The sequence below is a fragment of the Lemur catta genome, chromosome 5 (genome assembly GCF_020740605.2).
Source record: "Lemur catta isolate mLemCat1 chromosome 5, mLemCat1.pri, whole genome shotgun sequence".
Classification (NCBI taxonomy): Eukaryota; Metazoa; Chordata; class Mammalia; order Primates; family Lemuridae; genus Lemur; species Lemur catta.
In genome coordinates this window covers 6,032,879-6,047,451 of record NC_059132.1, presented here as the reverse complement: position 1 = coordinate 6,047,451, position 14,573 = coordinate 6,032,879, and the positions used below count along the sequence as shown (strand labels likewise).

The 14,573-nt window shown below is 56.1% G+C and overlaps 1 protein-coding gene across 1 annotated transcript in view; it reads right to left on the bottom strand.

Moving 5' to 3' along the window:
* Positions 1–3,246, bottom strand: part of PSD2 (pleckstrin and Sec7 domain containing 2) — a 37,340-nt gene extending 34,094 nt beyond the window's left edge. The window contains exon 1 of the mRNA XM_045550951.1: positions 3,090–3,246. The gene's annotated coding sequence lies outside the window, so the exon portion shown is untranslated. The remainder of the gene's footprint in view (positions 1–3,089) is intronic.
* Positions 3,247–14,573: the final 11,327 nt, after the last annotated feature.

The window sequence follows — 14,573 nt, the reverse complement described above, 5'->3', positions numbered from 1 at the left end:
ACATTCCACAAGATTTCAAAATTGACAATGTCATAAAAAAATGTTTAAAACAGGGGATTAATCCAGATTAAAAGAGACTAAAGAGATATAATAACCAAATGTGATATATGCTCCTTGATTAAAATTTTTTCTAAAAACAGCTATAAAGGACATTACTGGAACAAATAGAGAAATTTTGATATGGACTAACACATTAGGTCACTACTAAATTTTTCAGGTATAACAGTATAGTCGTTTTGTGTTAATAGAAAAATTTCCTTGTCTCAGGAAATTCATGCTGAAGCATTTAGCGGTGAAGTGTTATAATGTCTGCAACTTACTTTCAAAAGGTTGACAGGGAGAGAGAGACAAATGTGGCAAACGCTAACAATTGGCAAATGTAGGTCTCTGGGTTAAGAGCATATAGGTGGGTGTTCGTTGTACTATGGGGTTTGACAAGATAAAAAGTTAGGTGGGAGAAGGAAGGGAGTGGAGGGAGACACTTCAAAGAGGGGAGTCAGAGGAGAAGATTCCTTTCTCCGAATGGCCCACACACCTGCAGCAAGCTCAGCCGGGGGCCTGCCCTAGGCTCGCCACCTAAGGGGGCCAGACCCCCAAGGAAGCGACTCACCTGTGCACAAAGCCACTCACTAGGGAGACAAAGGAAACAGCCAGTCCCAAGGGAGAGCAGCAGGGCAGCCCTCCGCCCCCCGCTGAGCTGTGGCAAGGAGCCAGGTCTGGCTCCAGGCCCACCCCACCCCCCGAACACCCCTCAAGGGGCAACAGCCTGAGTGTATCCTCCTGTTCAAGGAGCCAGGCTAAATATGGAGTCCCAGACATAAGATGCCGCTCAAAACAGATTTTCCTGGAAAAGACCATCTGGCAAAGGAGGTCTAGAGCATCGTCTGTCGCAAGAGGCAGTATTGCTCTCCTGCAAGCCGACGTCCAGAATGGGAATGCCTTGATCCCACCTCTCTAGGAGACCCCAGCTTAGTGCCTCAGTTTCCCCCAAGGTCACTCCCTTTTCCAGATGGAGAGACACTTCAGTCCCACCTCCCTGCTAAGTTGTATTTCCAGGGGAGAAGAGGTCTGAACAGCTGCCCAGGTGCAAATCCTGACTCTGCCACTGACTAACCAAGTAACTTTGAACAAGCAACTTCTCCCTGAGCTTCAGTATCCTCAATCACAAAATGGGAATAATGGTAGCGTCTCTCTGAAGGCTGCTATGTGTATGAGAGTACTTAGCACAGTGGTGGTGCTTAATATAAGGAAGCTGGGTGAGGTCATACCGCCCAGCCCCCCTCTCTCTCTCAGTCCTGTAAGAGCAGAAAATCATTCTTTCCAGCCACCTTTGCTCCCTGCCTTCAGGAGGGACCCTGAGTGGCACTGCTGGTCAGGTCTGCTTGGGGAACATGCAGCCCAGAGCCGTCAGATCAAGACAAGCCGAGTAAGGAGACCTCTCAGCCTGGCACAGGGCACCTGTGGGGCTACAGGGTGCAAATCACCCAAGCACTGAGACTTCAGCTTGGAAGAGGCACCATTGGCGGAGGCCTTCCGAGGACATCCCAGCCATCCCTCTACCTTTAGTTGAGCCACCACCCACCTTCTCACCCCAATGTGCAGGAATCTTCTGGGGGCTCTGGCCAAACCCTAGGGACCTGCCATGTTTCCACCAGGATCAAACTTCAGTGGCCCCACTCAAAAGCCACTGCCTCCCACCGCATACTGGGGAAAGGGAGCTGTTGGAAGGTCAGGTCTCTCCTCCAGAGACGGGAGGAGGGCAGAGCAGGGCAGCTGATTGGTTTTACTGATTCAAAGATCCCAGGTCACAGAACTTGTAGCTTCCCTGGGAAGCAAGTTCCTAACCTCCTAGGGGAGGGAGTGGAAGAATGACTACATCCAGGGCCAGGGGCTGGGTACGGAGGTAGTCCCAGTGCCCCTTACCCACTCAAGCTGCCTGAGTAGCCCCCCATTAAGCAACTCCTATCGCTTCTCAGCCTTTTGGCTAAGATCAAGTATAAGCAGCTCTTGTTTCCAGGGTCTGGAAGAAGGAAGTAAGGAAGCCAGGAGAGTCCAAATGCCTCTCCCCAGACCCAGGCTGCCCATCTGCCCTGGACAAACCCTGAGCACTCTCCCTGGTCCTCATCACGCTCAGCTTGGTTTATCCTGAGCCTGCCGGGAGTCTTAGACCCTTTTCCATTGTGACTGGTGCTTCTGCTCCAGTTCTCTTCTTGGGCCCCCCCAAGATGGCCCCAAGACAAAAGGGTGGGCTTGAGACAGTGGCCCCCTGGGCCTGTGCAAAAGCAATGCCCCAGTTATCATTCCAGGGAGCCCCTAATCCTCCAGGAACAGCAGGAGTCTGGCTACCTCCTCCTAGAAGGGGCCAGCTGGGCAGAGTGGTCCCCAGATCTGGACTCCCTGCCCCACCCAGCCCCAGCAGCCCTCCAAGGACCCCTCCCTCCCTGCTGCTGCCTCAGCCATTATGTGCCTCCTCAGCCCTGCCAGCTGCCTGCCACGCCCCCGTGCTAGCCCCTGCTCTAGCAGCAGCCAGGGAGGCCTGGCCACCAAGCCCGGCTGTCAAAGTTGGAAAACTGGAAACAGAAATAAATCCTCAAAGCTGCTCCATCGTGAAGGTGGCTGCCAGCAGGCCCTGGCACCCAACACCCTGATCCCCGGCCACCAAGCTGCCACTAGCACCCCACCAACACACACACACTCAGATTATACAAAAGGGGGAGAAGGGATCCCGAGGCAGAGCCCAGGAGACAATTGGGCTGGCCAGCCCTGACCCTCCCCGCAGGCTGGGCTGAGGCTCTCCAGTGGCGCCCCTATCCTGGCCCAGACCCGGCCATCCCGGGCTTCCTCGCTCGGCCCCATCTCCATGACAACCGTATCCTTCGGATGTTCCAGCCGCCGCGGAATTGATCTCGAAATGCAGCTTTGTTAGCAGACCCGAGCGGGCACAGAGGGCGGAGGGCGGCGCCCGCCACCCAGCATGCGCCCCCTCCCCCAGCACCCTCTCCTGGCCCCCGGCTGGCTGCGAGAGGGGAGGGGCGGGGTCCCGGAGCACGCGGGCCCCGGGGACAAGGTGGCCCCGCGGCCCCACTCACCGCTCCTGGTCCCAGCCGCTGGGTCCAGCCTCTCACGGCGGGGCCATGCGGAGGCCGTGCTGGACTGACCGTCCGGCTCCGCCGCCGCCTGTCGGAGCTCCCAGCGCCCGCTTCTGTCCCTTCAGGTGTCAGAACCGCGGCTGTGGAGAAGCTGAGCAGAGATGGGGGGACGGACGACAGGAGGGAGGGGACGAAGGAAGAGGGAGGGAGGGAGGGAGGAGCGGGAAGGGCGGGGAAGGGCGGGAGGACTGCGGGCGGGCAAGCGGCTGGCGCGGAGCTGGGAGGCGACAGCGGCCACCCAGCCCGGCCCGCCCACCGCGCCTCTGCACGGAGCGCTCCACCTAGTGCCCCAACCCTGGTGGGGAGGGCACGGCCAACCCTGTCCCGCGCGGCCCGCGCCGGGCCCTTTAAGAAAGTGGGGGAGGGGAGCGCCGCGAGATTCCGCCCCCTCCTAGCCCCACCGGGCCCCTCTGTCCTCGAACCCCAGGCCAGACCCAACCAGCGCCCCCTTGGCAGGACCCTCCCGCCGCAGACCCTGAGTCCTCACGACCTGCTCGGCCATCCTGGAGGTGCTGGAGGGGGCAGGTCCTTTCCTCGTGGTAAGACCCCTGCCCTCTGCCCACCCCACCACCCACAAGCCCCGGGACACCCGCACACGGGAGCGCAGGGGCAGGGCGGAGGGCCTCAGAGAGAGGGAGGCTGCGCCCTTGAGACCTACTGAGACAGAGGGACGGACAGACAGACCTGGGCGTGGGGTGAGAAGGAGAGTTTGAGACAAAGTTGGAGGGGAGCGGGCAGAAGAGAGAAGGACAAAGGAGAAAGACATCGAGGGAGGTGGGAAGTAAGGAGCCCGTCCGGCCAAGAATGCAAGTCCCAGTGCCAGGTCAAGAGGAAGCCACACCAGGCAGAGAGAGAGTGCTCTGGGCAGTGGAAACCATCTCCCAAGTCACCTGCCCCACAGTCTCTCCCCGGTGGCTAGTCATGACCTTGAAGCCCTCCCCTCAGGCCAGGACCATAACTCAAGGAGGAGGGTTGACCACACTGTACCTGGTCTAGGCTTAAGAAGAACTTCGGGGCTGTGAGGCTTCTGCAGAGCAAGACTCCACCTCTCAGAGAGGCAATAAAGAGCCCCACCCACAGGGAGCTAAGGCGCCTGGCACTGGGGGAAGGAGAGGGGGTGAGCAGGTCCAGTCGCTGGGAGAAGAGAAATCAGTTTTAGAGTCAGGCCCCGCCACAAGAGGTGGCTACTTTCTACCTCACTCCTTCCATTCCAGCCCCAGCTCCTTCCCACCTCCAAACCTTTGCACACTCTGCCTGGTGGGGTATTGATCCTGCTGTGCTCCATGAACTCCTACTCAACTCTCAAATACCTACTTAAATGCCCCGTCCTCCTTGAAGGCTTCTCTCACCTTCTTTCCACCCATACATACACAGTCAGGGACTCTCTTCCTAGGGAGCAGGAGGAGGATTTGTTGACCTGTGAAGGGTGTCTGACCTATTCAGAGTGACAGTAGTTGGAGGTCTGGGATGTGAGCTGTGATTAGTCTCTCTTCAAGCTTGGCTATAACTGGAGCTAGGATTTCATCAACCATGGTGATACCTCTGCTGTTAACTGTGCATCTACCATAAGCCACAGTTCATACTAAGAGCTTTCCATGTGTTATATTTAACCCTCAAAACAATCCTGCAACCCATTTTTCAGATGAGAAAACTGAGGCTCCAAGAGCATAAGTCACTTGCTCAAAGTCCCAGGTCTGAACCTGTGGACACAGCTAGGCAGTTGAGAGGGCACTCAGACCACAGCCCTTCACTGCCCATCGAATGCCAGGACAGTCCCACAGAGCACAGAAACAAGGCGGCCACTCTGTGGAGGTGCCCAGGATCTTCTTGAAGGGCACAGAGGGAGCACGGTTTCCCTGCTGTCCCGTGCTCTACCTTCTGCCCTCTGCTACCTGTATGCAGGGAGGGGCGGCAGCCAGGAGGAGCTGTGGAGGGAAACGCAGGTGACAGGGCTTTGATTCCACACTCCCCATCCTCAGGACCCATAACCTCAAGTCACAGAGGGACACCATTCTGGGCTTCGGTTTCCTCATCTGCACCCTGAGGACTGTAAGAAGCCCTCTTTTGTGGGGCTGGGATGGGACGAAAGGAGCTGATGTGCGCAAGCCCTGGCACTCAGGTGCCCTCAACAGCCCATGGCCATTCCAGCTGCAAGGATGACTTGCTCAGGGAACGGATTATCTAATTTCTGTCCACCCATGGACTCTGAGCCCTCTGAGGGCAGGGTCTGCCCTGTCCACAATGTGTCCTCAGCACCGAACACACAGTATGGCTTCATAAATTCTGTAGATGGAAAGGACAGAAGGGCACGTACAGCTGTCTCCCATGTAACCTGGGCCAGGCTGGTCACAGAACCTGGTCTCTGCCCCGGATCTGCTCCCATCCTTCGCGGTTCTGGGAGCCTGTTGCAGGAGCTTCTAGTCCGGCCTTTGCACTTCCTGGCTGTGTGGCCACGGGTGGCTGTACCCCTTCCTGAGCCCACCTTCCCCTCTGCCAGTGGAACCAGCTCCAAGGGCTCAAAGCACTGTCTGAGGCCACAGGTGGGCCTGTGTGGAGTGTTTCAGGGCCCACGGACACGGGAGAGAGGATTACTGTTATTATTCCTTTTGCCTCTTGAAAGGGAGCAGGGTCAGTGTCCCCTAAGCCAGCAGCCAAATGCACTGTGTTCCCAGCAGCCCTCCAGGGAAAGGATCCTCAGCTTCTCCTGTTCCTCCAAGTGACTTCCTTTCCTCCCCTACCCCGCCTCCTCCCCTGAGGGGGTCTCACAGGAAGGCAGGTGCTGAAGACTGGACCAGTGACCCTCCTGGCCCTTGGCTTGGTCCCTGGGGAGAGCACAGGAGAGGTATGGGAGGGCCCAGATGCACTGAGAGTGGCCAGCACCCTGGCACTACGGACATTCCCAGCACAGCCACCAAACGGATCCTGTTCAATGTAAGTCAGATCAGCTGGGTGCTGTGGCTCACACGTGTAATGATAGCACCGTGGGAGGCCAAGGCAGGAGGATCACTTGAGGCCAGGAGTTTGAGACCAGCCTGGGCAACAGCAAGATACATACACACACACATACACACACACCCCAAGTCTCTACAAAAAACAAAAAAATTTAAACTAGCCAGGCACCATCTCCTATGTGGCTCAGAGTCAAACCAAGTCTTTACACTGGCCACAAAGTCCTACAAGATCTGGCCACCACCACTTCCCTGACCTCACTCCCCTCCAGCCACACCAGCCTCTCCTCCTCACTGTGCCCCTAACGCACCAGGCACACTCCCGCCTCAGGGCCTGTGCACTTGCCGTTCTCTGCCTGCAACCTCCTCCTCCAGGTAGCTGCATGGCTCACTGCTCCAATGCCCCCTCCCCCACCACTCTACCTAAAGTACTACCCCTCCCTCCCCCACGCCTCCACTTCCCTGCTTTCCCCCCCATCACGCATACGTGTGCACTGCACGTTTCCTGGCCTGCTCTGGTTATCCCCCGTCTCCCAGCCCACTACCGTCACGAGACCATGAGCTCCATGAGGGTAAGAATTCTGTTCCTTTAATTCTGTACCCCCAGGGGCTAGACCAGTGCCCCTGACACAGTACTCACTCGTAAAGTGCTCAGCTAATGAATGCTTCAACAGGTGAAGAAAGAAGACAGCTAGATACTAAAAAGGACTTTGAAACAAATAAACACACAAAAAAACGGGTGTGTGGCAGCAGCTGGCTGGAGGTCTGGGGGCTGCTTCAGCCAGGCGTTCAGCGAAGGCCTCTCTGAGAGGTGCCCCCAGGCTGGGCAGGCGCCCCCCAGGCTCAGAGGTCACTGTCGGGACTGGATGCTGCGTGAGGGCAAGGACCCTCTCACTCCTCTCTGAGTCCCCAGCTCCTCCTTGAGCCCAGGCCGGCATAAAGTAGGCACTCAAAAGGTGATGAACCAGAGAATGAAGGACTGAGAGGCCATGACTCTGACAGTAGCCACAGAGGCCTGGGGTGGAATCCGTGGGGCCCCAGGGAGCTGTGTGTAAATGTGGAGAATGGCACCATGCTCCTGTGGTAGCTAGGGAGAGTGTGAGGAGCAAAGCCCATTCTCACTGGACACCCCTGCCCGTGAGGGCCAGCAAGTCTGAGGCAAGGGGACAGTCACCTGGAGGCGAGCAAGGCCACAGGCAGGAGAAAAGGGAGTGCTCAGGCCCTGAGAGCTGCCTGTCCGACCCCCTCCCCCAGCCAGCCTGGCGCTGCCAGCCTTGGGCGTTGGGCAAGGGCTGGTGGACAAAGCCCCACGGGGAGAGCCAGGGACTCACCGTGCCTAGAGCCAGCCGGCCCGGGCCCAGGGCACAGGCAAAGCCCGGCCCAGAACTTCATCTGAGGGCCTTTGTGGGCCTCTGGGAGCCCGTCCAGGGCAATGCTGGGAACCGGCCGTGGTGGGATGGGGTGGGCACCCCGCTGCTTCCGGAGGTCCAGCTGGCCGTCCAGGCCTGGGTTGATGGGGGATTAGGGAGCAAACCCCTTCTGGCCCTCAAATCCCTACTCTCGGGGAGGTGACCCTAGCCCGTCCCAGGAATTCAGAGCCATTAGGATTGGAGCGGCCGCGGGCCCAGGGAGGGTGGGGCTCAGCTGGGTTGGGGCTAAGTCAGGGATGAGGCTGCCATCCCCCTCACCCCACGCGCTCGCCCCCAGAATCCCGGCGGGAGGGAGGTGGGCAAGCCTTTTTCCAAAGCGAAGGGACGAGGGACATGTCGAGTCCTGCCCAGGGAGGCGCGGCCAAGCCGGCAAGGTTCCCGGGAGGGCGAGCTCGCGCGGCCCTGGGCTCTCTGCCTCCCCCTGCCGGCCGCGCGCAGAGTTACCAGGGCGGCCGCGTCACGGGGCGCAGCCCGGCCCGGGGTCCTCGGAACGCGACCCCGCTCGCGCACCCTCAAGAACGGAGCGAACGGAGGCCATACGGGCCATCCCCTTGCCCCAGCACCAGGCCCGGCCGCGGGCACTCCACACCCAGCCTCCGCGTCGGGATGCTCGCTCGTCTGGAAGTCCCTTATCTGATCCAACCCGAGTATTTCCTCCACTTTGCCCAGCCTGTCTCCGAAAGCCGTGCTCTTACACAACACGCACAGAAAACTGAGGCCCCTCTGACCGTCCCGTGGTGACCCAGGCCCGCTCTACCTAGAGTCAGAGACCACAGGGAACTGCGGGGCGTGCAGGTATATTTGCGCCCACCGCGGCTGGGACGGTAACTGGCCTGGGTCCGAAAAGCCGCCCCGCCCAGCCCGCCCGGGCGCGCGAGCAGCCCAGCAGCGGGACTCTTTTGGGGTCGGGGTGCCATCTACTGGCGTCTGCGGGAACTGCACCTGCGCCACCGGGCGGATTCCCTGGCCGGGAGAGGACGCCCATCGCGGGGGCACTGGCCGCTGACTTTTATCAACATTCTGTGCGACAGGCTCACGCTAAGTTCTTGGCACACATTATCTCACTTCAGCCTCACGTCAACTCCGTGAGATGGACGTTAGTCATCCCGTTTCACCTATGAAGACACTGCAGCTCAGAAAGTTACGTGACTCACCCCAGAGCACACTCCGCAGAGCCCAGACTCCAGCCCCCGCGCGTGCCCTGCCCGGGCCTTGCTGCCTGCACGGCGGAGCCGCGGGGAGCTGCAGAATGAGCTCTGGTGGGGCGGTCTCCCCGCTCCTACCTCCCACCCCAAGCTTGGGCAGAATCTATCCCAGCTTAGCTTGCAGCTCAGTCTGTCTTGCCCCCGTTATTGTCCGTGTCCTTCTCCCCCGGCAGTTGACAATTCCCCTCAGGCAGGGCCATGCCAATCCGTTCCCACGCCCACCGCCATCCAGCGCTAAGTGAGCGTCCTCTGTGTGCACAGCTGCGGCTGCACTAGGGCCCCCCACACACCCCCCGCAGGCTGCATCAGCCCCTGCCTCACTGCCCAAGTCAGGAGCCCCTGAGTGGTTACAGGTGACAGAAACTCAATTCAAACTGACTACAGCGAAAAGGGGCTGGTGTAAATGAAAAGGCAGGTTCAGGAGCAGAGCCAGCCTCAGGCAGTACAGAACCGGGCTCTCAAATGCGGTCTCTCCCCACATCTGTAGCCCAGGATTCCTCAGCATTGGCTTCGTTCCCAGGAAGGCTTTTCCGACAAAGTGTCAAGATGGCTAAGGCAGGTCTGAGCTTCCGTCCAGCTCTGAGGGAAGAAGCCTTCCCCATCCCAAAAGGACAGTCCGTGCAAAAGGCTCAGCGTTCTGTCTCGTGGCCCAGCCAGTAAAATGCGCCCAGCCCTCAACCAGTCACTGTGTCCTGAGGAGTCAACCCCAGGCAATCCACATGGACTGATGGGGAGGGGACATGTCCCAAAAGAAAGCAGAAGGAGCATTGCCAGAAGGGGGACAGCTGCTGCACAGCAAACGGCTCTAATGTCCATGACACCTGGCCATGCCAGAAAGTCACCTTTTCTTGACCCTAACCCATTTTCAGATAGGAGACCCCTTCCCAAATTATCATACTTCCTTCATTCATTCAACAAATATTGATATATATTGAGCCCCTACAGGTACCAAGCACTATTCTAGGTGAACCACATCAGTAAACAAAAAAGACAAAAATCCTTGCCCTCCAAATCATGCTTCCAGTGGAGGTGGGAAGAGAGAAAAAATAATAAACATAATAAATAAGTGACGTTGACCACATTATAGGCAGTGACAAGTACTGCAGGGGAGACAGGGCACCCTAAAGGGGATGAGGAGGGCGGCAGGGTGAGGGGTGTTGCAACGTTAAACCAACAAGATGGAATTTAATGAGGACAAATGGAAAAGCTGACATTCAGGTTCCAACAAAGAAATTATACAAGTTCAGGGTCAGGGAGAGCTGGCTGGGCATCCATCCATTCATCTGTCCATGAGAAAACAGCCTGAGGTGTCCAGTTGATTGCCAGGGGAACTGCAGCCAACCTTGTTGCTGTGACCTTCTGTGGTATTAAACAGGGTATAACATCCAAAACCAAGGAGGTGACAACCCCATTGTGTTCTGAGCTGAGACCAGAGTGGTAGAGATCATCCTTTGCTGGTGGGAGTGTAAAATGGTACAACTGCTTTGTAAAGACATCAAGTAGTTTCCTATATAACTAAACATAGACCTACCCTATGACCTAGCAATTCCACTCGTAAGTACCCAGGAAAAATGAAAACATGTTCACACAGATTTGTACAAGAATGTTCATAGCAGCTTTATTTACAATAGCCCCAAAGCAGAAACAAACAGCCCAGGTGTTTATCAAGAGGCTATTATACATCTACACAATGGAATTCTACTCAGCAGTAAGAAGGAACAAACTATTGATATACACAATAACAGGAGGACTCTCCAAAACAGCATGCTGAATGAAATCAGCCACATACAAAAGAGTCAATACTGTACAGTTCCATCTTTATGACATTCTAGAACAGGCAAAACTAAGGCAACTAGGAAACTTTCTGGAGTGATGGAAGTAGCCACATCTTTACAGAGGTTGGGGCAGACAAGCATATGCATTTGTCAAAATGCAACAAATGTATACTTAGGATTTGTATATTTCATTGTATATAAATTTTTCCTTGAAAAAACAAAGAATCATATGCAAGCATTGAACTCTCGTTAATCATGTACATGTTGACGTGTTTAGGGGGCGAAGTGTATTGATACCTATAACTTGCTTTGATAAGCATCCAAAAAGAAGATGACTTGATGGCTGGAGGGGTGAGTAGATAATGGCGAAGCAAATAAAAGACAAATGCAAATTGCAAGATCCGGGTAGTGGCTGTATGGGTGTTCACTGCCAAGTTTGTTCAACCTTTTTGCATGTTTGAAATTTTAACAATAAAATGTAGGGGGGGAGAAGACAACTGATGGTTAAGGTGTGAGGAAACAGGCACTTGCACACAGTTGTTAGCTGTTCGGAGCAAAAACTGGTACCATCTTTTGGGAAGCAATTTGTCAACACGTACCAAAAGCTTTAAAAATATTCCTGCTCTTCAACCCAGCAGTTCCACTGCTAGTAACTTATGCTATGGAAATAAAGACAGACGTGGGCAAAGATGTAGCTACAAGGATGTTCATTGAAACATTGATTATAATGGCAAAAAGCTGTGAACCACTTAAATGTCCCAAAATAGGACATTGGTTAAAGAAATTGTGGTGTCTTTATGCAGCCATTAAGATGGCATATGGCAAATATTTGCTGAAATGGAATGACATTCTCTATATATGCAGTTGAGAAGGAAGAGCAAGTCTCTGGGGTCACTCTGCTCTTGACTAGAAGCCCCATGCTATGACATAGGATACTCAGTGCACCACCCCGTGTCCCAAGCCCTGGAGTTTTGGGAGGCCTTTAATTTCTCCTTAACATGACTGGCTGTTTTCCTATTTCCATGAAATTCTCCTTTCCCGTTGGCTTTGCACCTTGTGCACGCACTGGCCCAGTCCCCCCCGTATTGTCCCTTAGGAACCTTGGCAACCAACCTGATTCCTTCGCCACATCTCAAGTGGCACCAATTGGACACACAACTGACATTTGGGGTAAAGGGAGTGTTTGTGGTGTAACTGGACCTTGCATAGGGCTTTCCCGTGGAGGTCGGGCCTGCAGCCTTCACTCCCTCCCTTCTGAAGGGGCCCTGTTCCCAGGCTCTGCGAGGAGGGAGGAGGAAGGTGGTGAAGGGAGAGAGGGAGTGGTTGTTGGGAGCCCATGGGAGGGTAGTGCTCCGGAAAATGCTCCCCACACCTCTAGCATGGCCCCTCAGAAACAAAATTCCTTCTTTCTTTAACATAAGAACTATTCCATTCTCTGTCCCAATCCTCAGTCTTTCAGAGCACACCTGTCTTACAACCAAATGACCCTTCAAGTTACCAAGTTAGAGAGAAATTGCTTTTCTCCCCTAAGAGTCCTACGACCACCTTTGAAATAACCTCGCTTTTGACTCTGACTTTATTAATGCACACATTGGTGTCAGTTTGGGAGAAGAGGCTCCAAGGAGCCAAGCAGGGTTGTCTTTGCCTGGTGGGCTTAGGGATGTTTTTTCCTTGTGTGTATTTTCTACTTACTTTATAACAAACATATTTTCTTGTGTATTGAGAAATACAGTCACCATGGAAGGGGCCATTCCCAGCTAGACTATACCCAGTGGGGAGGTGCCCAGGAGATGAAGGCCTGGAAAGGTTGTTTGTGGGGAATGGGGACCATGTAAGCTGGAGAGAAGGCTGCCATGGAAGTCAGGGGACACAGACCTCTCTGTAGCCATCTGGGGCCTGCATGCAGCAGGCGGAGCCACTTGCTCTGTGCTCCACAGAGTGAGCTAGTTCCAGCAGTCGGACAGCACAAGAAGGCCAGTTTGGTCTCACTAGGAGAAACTGTCCTACAATGGAACAGCCTGACTTTTAAGGCAGTGAGCTCTCCACCATATAAGGTGTGCAACTAAGATGGGCCACTGTCAGGAGGGTTAGACAGGGGACTTCCAGGCTAGCCAAGGGAGTGGACTGGGGGTCTATGAGATTCCCTTAAAGAAGCTCAGAGGGAGGTTTTAGCCTCCCTGATCAGACAGAAAGTGTCAGGGAGCCCTGAGGCCATTTCTGACATTGGTGGCAGAGGGGGTGGTCAGGGAAGACTTCCAGGAGGAGGCGGCAAGATGATTGACCTTATGGACCCTCAATTTCCAATCTGTGAGTATATTTCTTACTGGCCCCTTTTTGGGGGTCATCTGGTGCTTTCTGGACAAAAAACGAACAAAGCCTCAGCCCCTGCCTGACTGCATGATCCTAGATGACTCCCTGTTCCTCTCTGGGCCTCAGTCTGCCTGTCTGTTCAATAATCTCAGCTAAAACCATCTACGTTTTTTTCCTCCAAGACTGGCCAAACTGTCACAGCCATGCGCTTGAGGGAGGGAGGGTACTGGGCTTTTTAGGGGGACCCTGGTTGCACCCCAGCTTACAGTCCTTGGGACTTGGGCCTGATGCTCAGAGGAGATTCAGCAGAGGTGGCAGGGGCCCCAGAGGCAGGCCAGAGGCTCAGCCAGGCTCCCTAGACACCCCCAGCCCTCAGCTGCAGGAGAAGGGCAGGAAGGAGCTAGATGTTATCATGCTAGTGTTGTTACCATGGTGATGGGGCCAGCTCTCCCCAGGGTCCCTGAACTCCTCCTCCCCAGGGGCCTCAGGGAGGGTTCTCAAGTCCCAGCCTCCCTCCGCAGGCTGTCCTGGCACTGCCCAAAGTGGAGTGTGGGGTTGGGGGGGGGGGACCAAGGTGAGGCCAGGAGACAGATGAACAAACTGGCACGGCCCGCAGATGAGCTCATTTAGGGTGGGGTGGTGGGTAGAGCAGGAGGAGAGGTCAGGCCTGCCTGGTCTGCATCCCCCCGCTGAGTGACCTTGGGCAAGTGGCTCTCCTTCTCTGTGCCTGTGAGGATGAAACGAGACGCCACTGGGATGGCGGCGAGCTCATAACTTCATTTCCCTTTCACACGCACAGCCACTTGGAGGCAGAAACTCATCCGAACAGCAGAGCCCCGCGGACGGGCGGCCCCAGCCCTTCCCGCTGCTCGGCGCGGGTCCCGGGTCCCGGGTCCCCTCGCGCTCTGCGCCTCCTGCTCTCCGCGGCTGGGCGTCCCCGCCTGCCCCCGCGCGGCCTTCCCGGGTACTGCAGCACCCCGCAGCCTGCGGCCCCCGCGGCCCCCGCGGCCTTGCAAAGGTGGGGCGTGGAGACACCTCCTGGCCTCAATCTGGCAAGCCCTGGTCTCCAGACCTTCGAAGTCTTGGTCGTCATTCTCAGAGTCCAGCCTCGGCCTCTGGGTACGGTTCCCGATCCTTCTTGCTGGTCCCGGGCTGGGGGTAGGAGCGCGGGAGCAGCACCGGCTGGGGCGTCCAACGGCCCTGCAGGCAGAAGGGGGAGGGCACAGAACGTTCTGGAGAGAGATCACCTCAGGATCCGGGCCGCTGGGGGTGTCCGGACACACACTTCACGCCCCCACGTGCACACACCCACAAGCACCACTGCCGTGGGCCCACAGGGCGGACATCGCGGCCCGATCAGCCCGTCCATCCTCTGTCCCCTGCGGCCCTTACTATAAAATACAAACACCTCTCCATGGCCCAAAGCCCTGCATCACCCAGCCCTGTCTACCTGTCAAACCACATCTTCCTCCACCACCTCTTTGCCCACTATTCACTGTTTTTCCAACAAAAATACGCAGTGCTCGCTCGCACTTCAGATCCTGTGCACTGACTGTTCCCCCTCCCTGAAGCGTCCCCCTCCAGAGCCTGCACTGGCTGCCTCCTTCCTTTCTCTTAGGCCCCAGTTCAAACGCCGCCTTTTCCAAGAGTCCTTAGAGACCACTGAAGCTCCTCGCCCGCCATTCTCGCCATATGCGTTTCCTTCCAAATGTGTATCTTCATCTTTAGGGAAATGCAGATCAGCAAGATGCCACCT